The sequence below is a fragment of the Perca fluviatilis genome, chromosome 18, assembly GCF_010015445.1.
Source record: "Perca fluviatilis chromosome 18, GENO_Pfluv_1.0, whole genome shotgun sequence".
Classification (NCBI taxonomy): Eukaryota; Metazoa; Chordata; class Actinopteri; order Perciformes; family Percidae; genus Perca; species Perca fluviatilis.
The window spans coordinates 19,908,247-19,919,324 of NC_053129.1; the positions used below are offsets into that span (position 1 = coordinate 19,908,247).

An 11,078-nucleotide genomic window follows, 5' to 3' on the forward strand; every position below is an offset into this window, starting at 1 on the left:
ATAAACTGAGAGCGAGGTGGTACCACAGTGGCAGGCAGCGGTTGGTCACTGTCCTCAGGGCCTTTTTCCATCTATAGAAACGGCATGCTCATTAGGGGTCAAAGGGTCAGCTGCCGGCATCATGTGACCTGTGTCTCATGACATCTCAGCACCCTCCACCCGCAAACACACACACACACACACACACACACACACACACACACACAGCTCTGACAGCTATGGCACTGCTAGACAAGACACTTTCTGCATAAAAATGGAAAGAGAGCAGAGGTGGGAGGAAAATAATGAATCTCTATGGAGTGAAGGGCAGGTAAAGAAGACAAAATATGGTCTAACAGCACTGTAGAAGATTGACTCGATTAAGGCCTCGACCATCCACTTACTCTGCCATTATATTGAAAAATTATAAAGACACAGATTTGCAGTGCCTGCCGGGCAGTTTTTTACAAGGAGCAAGATGAGATGTAACTTAATATCTGCATGATTCAATTCGCTATCTTTAGACGGGGAGTACTGTGTATTTGAGTCCAGAGGATCACCATCAAGACAGGAGAGACATACATTCCTACATCTACACAGCGCACACACACACACACACACACACACACACACACACACACACACACACACAGAGAGATTTGATCATTAGGCCTAGATCAAGCCCAATGCAGTGTCTCGTCTCTGGTGAAAGCGATATGGGTGACAATGGGACAGAGGGGACGGAGACAAAAGCACCTCTCAGTCCCTTTTCCCCCTCTTGCGTTTGGCTGTCACAAAGCATTGTAAGGCTTTTTGCTCGTCCCCAATCGACACATCTTGAAAGGGAAGCAACTCCAATTCTTCCTGCAGGTACAAAGCCTCTCGCTCCCCTATTTATTTTTCCCTTGGTTGCCTCTATTTTCCGTCTTATCAGTGGGCATATTTTAAGCTGCCGGCCTTTTCTTCAGTATGAAGTGATGTCGATGTGTATGTGTGAGAGCATACAAAACAGAATCCACAGCAACTGTTATCACTGCTCCTACACCATTCCTTGTTATCTTTCCTGGTCAGTCAGACTTTGGCTTGTCTGTCGTCCCCTTCATCACTGCAACCCTGTGTGTGTGTGTGTGTGTGTGTGTGTGTGTGTGTGTGTGTGTGTGTGTGTGTGTGTGTGTGTGTGTGTGTGTGTGTGTGTGTGTCATCATGCCCTTGTCAGTCGCAGTCACTGTTGCATCGCTCCGCAACAGAAAGTGCTCTTATAGTCCTGTTGCAATTAGATGAACACCTACTCAGCTTGCTCATAGTCCACCTCTTCCTTTTCCCCACACATGAGGGCCCTTCATCTAAGTGCTGAAGTAGCTCCAGATACTGATCAGATATAGATACTTCACAGTTTGTTTATACATGATTCAGAACTCAAATCTCTTAAGTACTCTGGCCCACCACTCTCTACAAGTAATTTTTGACCCCAATCGAGGGCTTGAAAAGCGTGCCTGAGAGGTTTACAAAGCAAATTCCAAGAAAGAATCAACAAAAATATGTGTTACTGGTGATGACAGCAATGAGGCTATTTACTCTTTTAGAATAAAATTAAAAAAAATGCAATGGCAATATGTAAACAGGTCTTAAGTGTCTTACAATGGGACTATTTGACAACCTGGGTGAAATGAAAAGGCATGACTTTCTGAAATTAACCTCCAAAGATGTTCTCTATGTCTATTCTTGATCCATGCTGCATTTGGAAAATTTAATTTGAAGCGCCAGGCAACATCTGGCCTGGTGAACAACTGCCCCACTCCTTAAGCATCCTCTATTCCGTTGTAACGTTACCTTTCTTTGAACTCACTGTAAATCCACATAAAAAAAATCTGGTCCAGCCCCAGACACTGCTAATGCCCAACTGATACATTATGTTGACCAAAAAAAAAGCTGGCAGTCATCATTAGCCTCATTGGAAGCAGTCAGCACTGATTGTGCAGCTCCGGCTTATGTAAAGTAGGATGTAGGAAGGAGAGAAATATGGTATATAGACACTCAAGAAACAGACAATGGGAGAAGGGAGGGAGACAGAGAGAAAAAAGAGAGAGAGAATAAACACACAGGATGCCGGTAAAGAATAATGGAGAGCGAGGCCGATGGAAAAAGAAGAGGCTCTGCAGCAGCAGAGGCAGAAGACCCAGCGGTGAGGCCAGGCCTGTCTGTCAGCACCTATCTGTCCTCCTGGGGCTAAGCTACACAAACGCTCTTGCCTCAAGTCGGCACTAACATTTATATAAGCACACACAATAATGAAATGACCTTTGACCTTATCCTACACCGCTGGATGGACCCGTGGGGGCTGCTGCTTTACGGTTTAGCTGCAGGAGGAGGTTTTCCTCCAGGCATCTCATGCCAAGCTCGTTTAACTCCCAACACTAATCTGGCATTTAGCCAGCTAGAGCTGATTAAGACCCACATACATACACACAAAAACACACATTTGCAAGAGGGAGTAGTTTGGTGCCCTTTATGACATTTTGCTTTATACGGTTTATCTCTATGCTGTAGTATGCATGCAGTTCACAAAGGGAGTGTTAGAATCAATCGAAACGGTTCACCTAATTTAAAGATGGAGATGCCGCTGCCCCGTCACGTCCTCACACTTGCCCTTTTTGCCTCTCGGTATCTTGGTTTGCAGAAGGACCCAAACAAGCCCTGAATAACACTACCTGCCAAACGACAGCATCCCTATTACTGCAGTCCATCTGCTGCTGTTCATGGGACTCCTGCTGCACAACTTTCACAGCTCACAATGGAATGTGTGTATGGACGTTTGTGTGTTTTTGTACACGCACTTCTGTAATTGCCTCTGAATAATTGATTATCAGTAAATGTTGATTTCTAAATTGTGTTATTGACTTTAAACAGGCACCTATCATATTAATAGGGCATTTTGGGGGTATACATTCTGGTTGCAACAAAAACAAAGTGTCTTTTTTATTTACCACACTTTAGGATGGACATAGTACATCTGTATCATATAAGCTAAGTTTTTTTCTCCTAGTTTCAGATTCTATTTCAGAGTCTGTCCCTGAAGAGGTCTGTATTATTCATGAAACAGGTGCACTGGCTACACACCCACCATCTGAGGTGCATCCTGCATGTAGTCAGTGAAGTGCACCTCTCTCCTTATGCACGGATGGAAGGACTGAGCAAATAACAGGTAAAAGTAAGTGTTGTTGATTTAGTGTTCTGCTGGATTTACCAAGGATCACAGTTCCTTAGGTCCTCAGGAAGCATCCATGTCTTGTTACATTATTATTACATGAGGATTCAGAATTCAGCCCTAAATTGTACATTTGCACGCCAAATTACAGCAAAGATGTCAGACATTCTAGTGCCACAGTTGTTTCATCTACTTGCTGCTGTTATGCAATGAAAGTAAACGTGAATGCAAATGCTTAATGTACTGAAGTGATAGTTAGACAGTAATGGAATTGTCAATCAGACAAACCCAATCAACATTTCTCAGTTGTAGATCAAATGTTAGAGTTTCACCACAATCCACCTTACAAATAGATATCATTTTGACATGATAACTAAAAAGACATATTTCCGCTACAAGTACCTACTCAAATCAGTCAGCATTACATGCTCACTGCCACTGCACTGAGCTCTGTGTGTGAGTGGTGTCAGTCTTTTTTGCATCTGTTGCCCCAAGCTAGATCTGCGTTGGGCTAGTTGATAGCCAGCAGTGCCGTGGTTTGTAAGAAAAAGTGGAGTGGTGACTAATTCAAGAGGAAGATAGTTCACAGGTACAGCTCGCTGGCTGGCTACACAGTCAACAGCACAAGCGCTAAAAAGGATGCAGAGAGATACACATGAACTCCTGCATACACCATAGACACACACTGATGTAATGTTGCTCCAGATCAAGGATACCTATGGGCACAGTTAAAAAAAGATGACCGTTATCTGTAGACTGATCTCAGTATCAACGTATAGGAGTACAAATGTAATAATATAATAGGAGCTTAGGCCCACTCCAAGGTGTGGGCATGTGTCTATCAATGAAACACAGTTATGTGTCGCAGACAATTTCCCATAGCCTGATGTGAGAGAATGGCTTTGTTTCATCCTCATGCCACTGAAATTCCTACATTGCGTAGATAGGCCCGAGAGAATAAAAGCACAAACAACTACCACCCCCATGTCTTTACATTTCCTTTGGCACACCACTGAATGGAGGAGGAAGAGTACAGTATGTAATCTTTCACTGAACTACAACCTCCTTCTACCGACTGTCTATCTTTAGCAGATGCTTTTTTTTCCACCAGGAAGAATTTCCTTACCTCTATCCGACCTGTGCTCTGAAGCAATGATTTGTCCTGGTGGACTGCCCGCATGGCTGTAAAATAAGCATTGATAACACAGATGAAGTGACTGCTGAGTAAGACGGTTTAGATTGGGTTTTCTTGCTGAGGATTTACGTGAATCTGGCATTTCCTGCTAACCATCAAAAGACAAAAGTAAGGCGAGCTTGCTTCCACTTCCGATCTTCTGAAATGGAAGAGAAGTGTAGACTCGCGGCCCTGCTGGGCTTTTATCCATCACGAATCAGACGAGCCTTGTGCTCGGGCCTTGCACAAATACAAAGTGGAGCTGGATCCTCGCTCTGAGCTGTAAATGAACAGCCAAATATTGGCTCCTAATTGAAGGCAGCAGTTGTCTGTGTGTGCAGGCACCCCTGCTGTGAAATTGTGGACAAACACAACGGGGCGATAAAAGGCCACTTCCCCTCTTGCTCTCCTTCTCTTTTCTCAGCACTTTCTTCTGTTCCCTTCAGCATCCCTTTGGAAGCCATGACCTTGCTCTATTTCTCTTTTAAAGACTATTTTATAACATTTATTTTGTTTTTCTAGTTTATAGTAGACAAACATCACAAGGAAGATGCAGGAAGAGCAAGGGTGTTTTTTTGCAACAACAGTCTTGAGCTAGATATAAACCAAAATAATTGTGTGGTACATTTTGTGCCTGAAACAAAAGCCTATTGCAGTTTTTATTTCCTACTTCATTCTTGTCCCTAAACCTTCACTAGAGGTGTTGAAATTAATCAAATAATCGATGCATCGAATCGTGGACATGGACGATGCTGCATCAATAATCGGCAGGCTCATAATCGATTATTTCTGTTTACAATTTAATGAGGGCCTAACAACATTTCTCTTTACATATTCTGTTATGTTTTGCACACTCAGGAAGTGCCATGTGCTCAGTGCTGTAGTTTTATGTATCCAATGTATTTAGTATTAGAGCACTGCAGAATGTTTTGTTTTTTTAAGCTTGAAAAGCTATGAATTAAATATCCTACATGGCTTTAATAGAAAAATGTATTGTGATGCATCGAGATATCGAATCAAACGGAATCGCTGACATGATAATCATAATCGAATCGGGAGATCAGTGAAGATTCACACCTCTATCCTTCACTGTCTTTCCCTCTTTACCTCTTCCTTGCTAGTCCTTGTACTCCTACCCAGTGCATGGAGAAAAACTAAGAAAAATTAGTGCTTATGAAAATCCTAATGAAAATGCAGCGTGTCTGTAATTGAATATGGACGTCTCCGTCCTGACACAAGGGATTCAAGCGGAGGACTGGATAAACGTGCCTCGCCTCCCATTTCTCCAGCCTCCATCAATCACCACACATCACCATGACCACCGGTGCATCGGCCGTTCCAGCTCAATAAGAACCCATCAGTGAAAGAGAGGAAAGAAGGGAACAGAGGAAGACAGAAATCAAGGGATAGAAAAGAGCGCATAGATATTCAAAGAGAGGGAGTGACAGGAAAAAGGTGAAATATATTGTATGCTGTTTTGCCCATCATGTGGAATTCATTGTTTTGATTAACTTTGCGTATTCAAATCTAGGAAAATATACACATGCTCTGAGTGCAGCTGCAGAGATCATGTGGATTTCAGTTGGCAGCATTTAGAGCTAGATTACGCACAGGCCAGAAATACACTGTGACCTAAAAGCACAGGAACAGTACATTGTTTTGCTAATATAAACATGAAGACTACCCTAACCATGGACATTGTATACACACAAACACACATACTGTCAGTGCTTGGGCCAACAGCTACTGAGGGGAGCCCTGTATCCCATTTACTCCTGGAGCAAACCATGGCAACATTGTGCTGAGAAAGGTAGCAGACTATGGTAACCAGCCAAATTTACACATGACACCTGGGGAGTGGCCTAAACAGTCCATAGTTTAGCCCATTGTGAAGCTCATTTTGGCTTTCGGCTGAGAGAATAAGCTAGGTCAATTACAGGACACCATGGTGCTCCATTTCCCAAATACCTGGCTACTGACTGGCGAGTCGTGAGGGCTTCTTTATTCAGTCTGCAGGAAACAGCCATGAGGTGAGAGTCGACTGTTAACAACATATATTGTAAGCCAACATTGCAGGGTTAAACCTTTTTTTTCCCATCCCTTCTTATTTTCTGCTTTGGCAGTGTGTTATCTGCTCTGGACCACATTTAGACTGTAATAACACTAACGTTCTCAGCCTAAACAAATACATTTATTTTTAAAGCTGAAAAGTATGAGTATACCCTTTCTATTCAGCAAGCTGCAACTGGCACGTACAAAATACCCGCTAAGCTGAATGTTGTAAAGGAAAGACAAATCCTTTCTAAAACTCATCAGAGCCTAAAGTGATGCGGTGAGTGACAGAACTGCTGCATGTATTCAAGCAGCTGTGGTCTAACTAGTTGTCAGCAGAGGTGTTTCATCACAGTGAGTAAGGAGCTTCTGTATAGATATGGAGGCAAACAGACTAATAAAATACAAAGCAAGTGACAGAGAAGAAGAAGAAAATAACTGCTGGCGGTACTTTCAACTCGAGACAGAGAGAAAGGGGGAGGACAAAAATGAAAGAAGAGGGCAGATAAAGAGATGAAGCTCAGTTCCCACAGTTGAGTAGGGGCAGCTCTAAGCTCAGATGGGGCTTTTGTGTTTTTGTCTTCTGTTGGCAGTGGCAGAGACACGATCAGACAGGTCTATTTCAGAGATACCCTGTCAACTCACTGAGAGACCCTGTCAACTCCATCTCTTCCCCTGGGTGACAGTGAGAGAATGAAACCGAGAGGCTAAAAGATCCAGAGTGGTAACTATAAGAGAGATGAGAAAAAAGTTTAGGTGGATAATAAGAGACTCAGCACTACAAGGAGAGTGAGAAAAGGGAAAAGTAGAAGAGATAATGTAACACTTTTCTGTATGATATTGTAAGGATATACAGAGGACAAAGTTCAAATGATGGCGTTCTGTAATCATCACAGAAAAACAAATGGGACTTCTCCGTGTTTGAGGTTCTAGAAAGTCTTGAATTTCATTTAATTGATTTCATTTCTCACAGTATCATTAACTTTAATACAAGTTTGTGTTCAGAAATATAACAAATACCTTTGTTCCAGAGTAAGAAAAAAAAAGTTTTTACAAATACAAATAATATTTGATGTAACACAGAACGGAACATTAAGTGTTGTGATAAGGTTGGGCACGCTATGACAACTCCTATCCCTTAAGTTGAGAAGAGTCACGGAATAGTAACTGTAAACTGTCTTAGAGAGCATTAAGTCACAACCAAGGATGGGCAGATACATGGACAAAGCAGAGATGGAGGTGGTGGAGGCAGTGGCAGTAAGACACAAGGAGCACCAGTCAGACAGGCTAACTGAGCCCTGGTGTCCCTCTGTCAGGCCAGTTCAGACCAGGGACAGAGGCAGTATTATAGAGCTGTGGCCTAGCCAAGAGGAAGAACAATAGCTGCTGTGTGCCGGAGCCTCTGGAGCATCCTAACAGCTGGGAGATAGGAGGTCTGTCTGTGGCTCCACTAATGGCACGTAAAGAGGCTACACACACACACACACACACACACACACACACACACACACACACACACACACACACACACACACACACACACACACACACACACACACACACTTTACTCTCATCTCTTTTCCTTTTTTCTTTCTACACACTCTTTCATTATGCCCTATGTTACTCTGTGTCCTCCAATCACCCCTCTCCACCTATGTGGAATATAACACAAGTGAGCAACAGAGAGTTAGATATTCTTCTTGCTAGCCTGAGAAAGCCAAAGACTGGCAGAGGATCAGAGCAATGTCAACAACTAAGAGAGGCCCAAAAGCCACAGCAGGAGAATGCCAAAGCTCTTCTATCACGAGGGCCTCTGAAACAGAGAAAAACATGAGAACTGCTAACTCTGCAGGAATGTCATCCCTCACAGCAAAGAGTTCAAAAACAGCATAAAATAAAACCATGGCAATATGTGCAGCTCTAGTTTGAAAACACACCTGTAGGTAAAGGCATTTGTCGGATAAACCAAGCACTATTTAGATTCATGTATCAAAGAGCAGGTTACGTGGACAGACGTTTCAACTTTCGTACTTTTCACCTGTGTTTGTTTTCCTGCAAGCTTAAAAATACCACGTATAATAACAAAAGTCCAGGAGGTAACCCACTCGGAAAAGAACTTGCCTCAAACAAAACAGTAGCAGGGATTTGAGGCCACAGCAGGCATACTTCAGCATACATCCACTCAGAGCTGAGAGAGGGTGAATTTGATCACTGGTTCGAGAAATGTCATTTTAGGCACTGAATTATGTCTTGAAGGAAACTTTCAATTCGGCCAATATGGCAAATGTTTATGCACATACATGCTCCCTCGGTGCTGCTGTGAAACTTAGTCTATAGCTTCCACTCAGTAATGTGATAGTTTGAATGCCAGACTGATACATTTAAAAGCTGCAAGGGCTCTCAACTATTTTATCCAAGGAGTCAGCGCTGCTTTCACATTTTCAACATAAATAATCTAGCAGCTCTCTTTGATTTGATATCTTTGGTTTGTTGATATTGACTTGGTGTCTAGACCTAAAGAATTTCCTCTTGAGAGACAATAACGATCTGATCTGAACTGACCTGGGGAAATTATTATTTAACCTCATTATAAACTAATCAAATAAGTAAAATCCTTCAGCTCATACACATCACATGCAGTCACTAGTATACACCCCATTCAGCCCTGCTTTGTGTCTCTCGTGTATTATCAATACATGCAATGTCAATTTAATACATCAGAGGCACAAACTAACCCCACTCATCTACTGTCAAAAGCAGCAGGCACAGCAGCATACATAAACTTTTATCAATGGCTCTGCAGCTGTTTCATTCATCACCAACCACAGATCTGAACACACATTCCCACAACAGGCTGCTTTTACTTTACTAGGCCTACTCTATTTTGAGCGGCAAGGTATGAAATATGTTGCTTGCTTCAGCGTAGACAAAAGTGTTTCCTGTAGCATCCTCAGACTCTATCCTTGGTTGGGTTTAATGGACAAGCTGCAGAAAAGATGGTCAGTTCAATGTAATACCACAGCACCACACAAGCTGGCATCACGCAATGCAACGAATATTTTCAAGCTGTTACCAAGATATGAAAGCCGATCACAACATCCAAAACACTGTTCCTCATGCCCACTTTTCTTGCTGCACTTTAAGGTTTCGAATTTCACAAAGCATGATTTCCACTGGGCTGAAGGCTACCATCCCCCATGACTGCAAACCAAGCTGGCTGGAATAGACCCCAGCCCCTATCTCTCCGAGGCAAGTCAAGGCATTCTAGTGGGAAAATTAAAATCACGTCGTGCGGCTGCCAGCGGTTTGCCTAATCATACTTTACCAACCTTAAACTCCACAACCCAATGACGAAAAAAAAACATGAAAATGAGATATGTGGCATGTTCTATAACGTTAGATAATTTGCAGGGCAAATATTTGCTCTCCGGTTTCTCACTAACATGATATTCCTAGGACTGGATGAATGTCATGACGCTGCTGCGGGAGCTTCTGCAGATGTGGAGCTTTGCAATTCATCACCCTTCACGCGGTCCCGTTACAAATTTGGCGTTTATTTATTTAATATGTAACATACTATTGGTCCTTTTGAGGGTTTAGACCACTTTGGAGTCCTAACGTTGTCAACACTGCCACATTTGTCACCTGTGTACTGGGTTAACGTGGTACTTAGAGATGGCCAGGCAGTGTTGAATTACCAAGACCGTTATTAGTCAGGCAGCTCCAGTTTAAGTATAATGTTACAACATGGTGACTCGGTTTTAAGGCAGTTTTGTTGCTGCTGTGCTGAGATGCGATAACGGTAACGTTACTAAAGTCACATTTTAAAGTAAAAAATGCGACTTCAGTATACAGCGTTCAAATAATTACCTGATACGTATGTTAAAATTCCACTTATTTTCTTCCCATCCTTACTGAGCAGCAGAGCATGCCACCGTGTCCAAGAATTTAAATCCCCGGGTCGGATCCATGATTGTACTGTCTTTGATATCAAATGTACTCCTGGTGGAAGAGGCGGCGGCGGAGAAGAATCCAGGCACTTTTTTCCAAAGGGAATCTCAGGGTAGATATTTGTGGAATTGGCATCAAACCTGGTCCGGTCAAGCTAACAGCAGGTTTCGTAACAAAAAAATATCTGTCAGTTTTACTCATATGCGACAAAGATATTCTCTCCAAAGTAACGTGTGTGAAATTATGTTTTTTCGCAAGAAAATGCCCCCATTATAATCGGTGATAATGGTACTTACCACTCTATTGTTGGGGCGCGAGAAAGCGTTCCATGCAACTGCTGCTGTGCTCGTGGGAAGCTCGCGGATAACGTGCGCGCTCGCAGTAGTGACTAGTTATCTCCATAGATATATGGTTATCTCACTGTCATTTTGGGCTGTCCAATCCATGTGATCGATTTTATTATTTTAACCCTCGCTGTACATAAAACATATCATTACACAATTAATCGATCTCCTGCGCAATGACTTGATGATATAATATTGACTAAATACAATACAAAGGTCAAGGATAGGAGATCGTGGTTTATGGCAGAAACGAGCATTTGCATTTTATTATTATGTGTTCGGTTATTTAAAATAAACATTTCACAAAATAGTGAAAACTGTAATGTATATATTGCCATTAAAGACAAAAAAAGACAAAATACATATACACAGA

General features: G+C 42.4%; 1 protein-coding gene across 4 annotated transcripts in view; it reads right to left on the reverse strand.

Moving 5' to 3' along the window:
* The window catches only part of wasf1 (WASP family member 1), a 55,230-nt gene extending 44,498 nt beyond the window's left edge, over nt 1-10,732 (reverse strand). For 3 of the 4 annotated variants that reach the window (XM_039782048.1, XM_039782049.1, XM_039782045.1), the window contains exons 1-2: nt 10,658-10,732; nt 10,281-10,515 (exon numbers count right to left, since the gene is read on the reverse strand). The gene's annotated coding sequence lies outside the window, so the exon portion shown is untranslated. The remainder of the gene's footprint in view (nt 1-10,280; nt 10,516-10,657) is intronic. The other variant, XM_039782047.1, reaches the window with a different exon arrangement.
* Between the last annotated feature and the right edge of the window lie 346 nt (nt 10,733-11,078).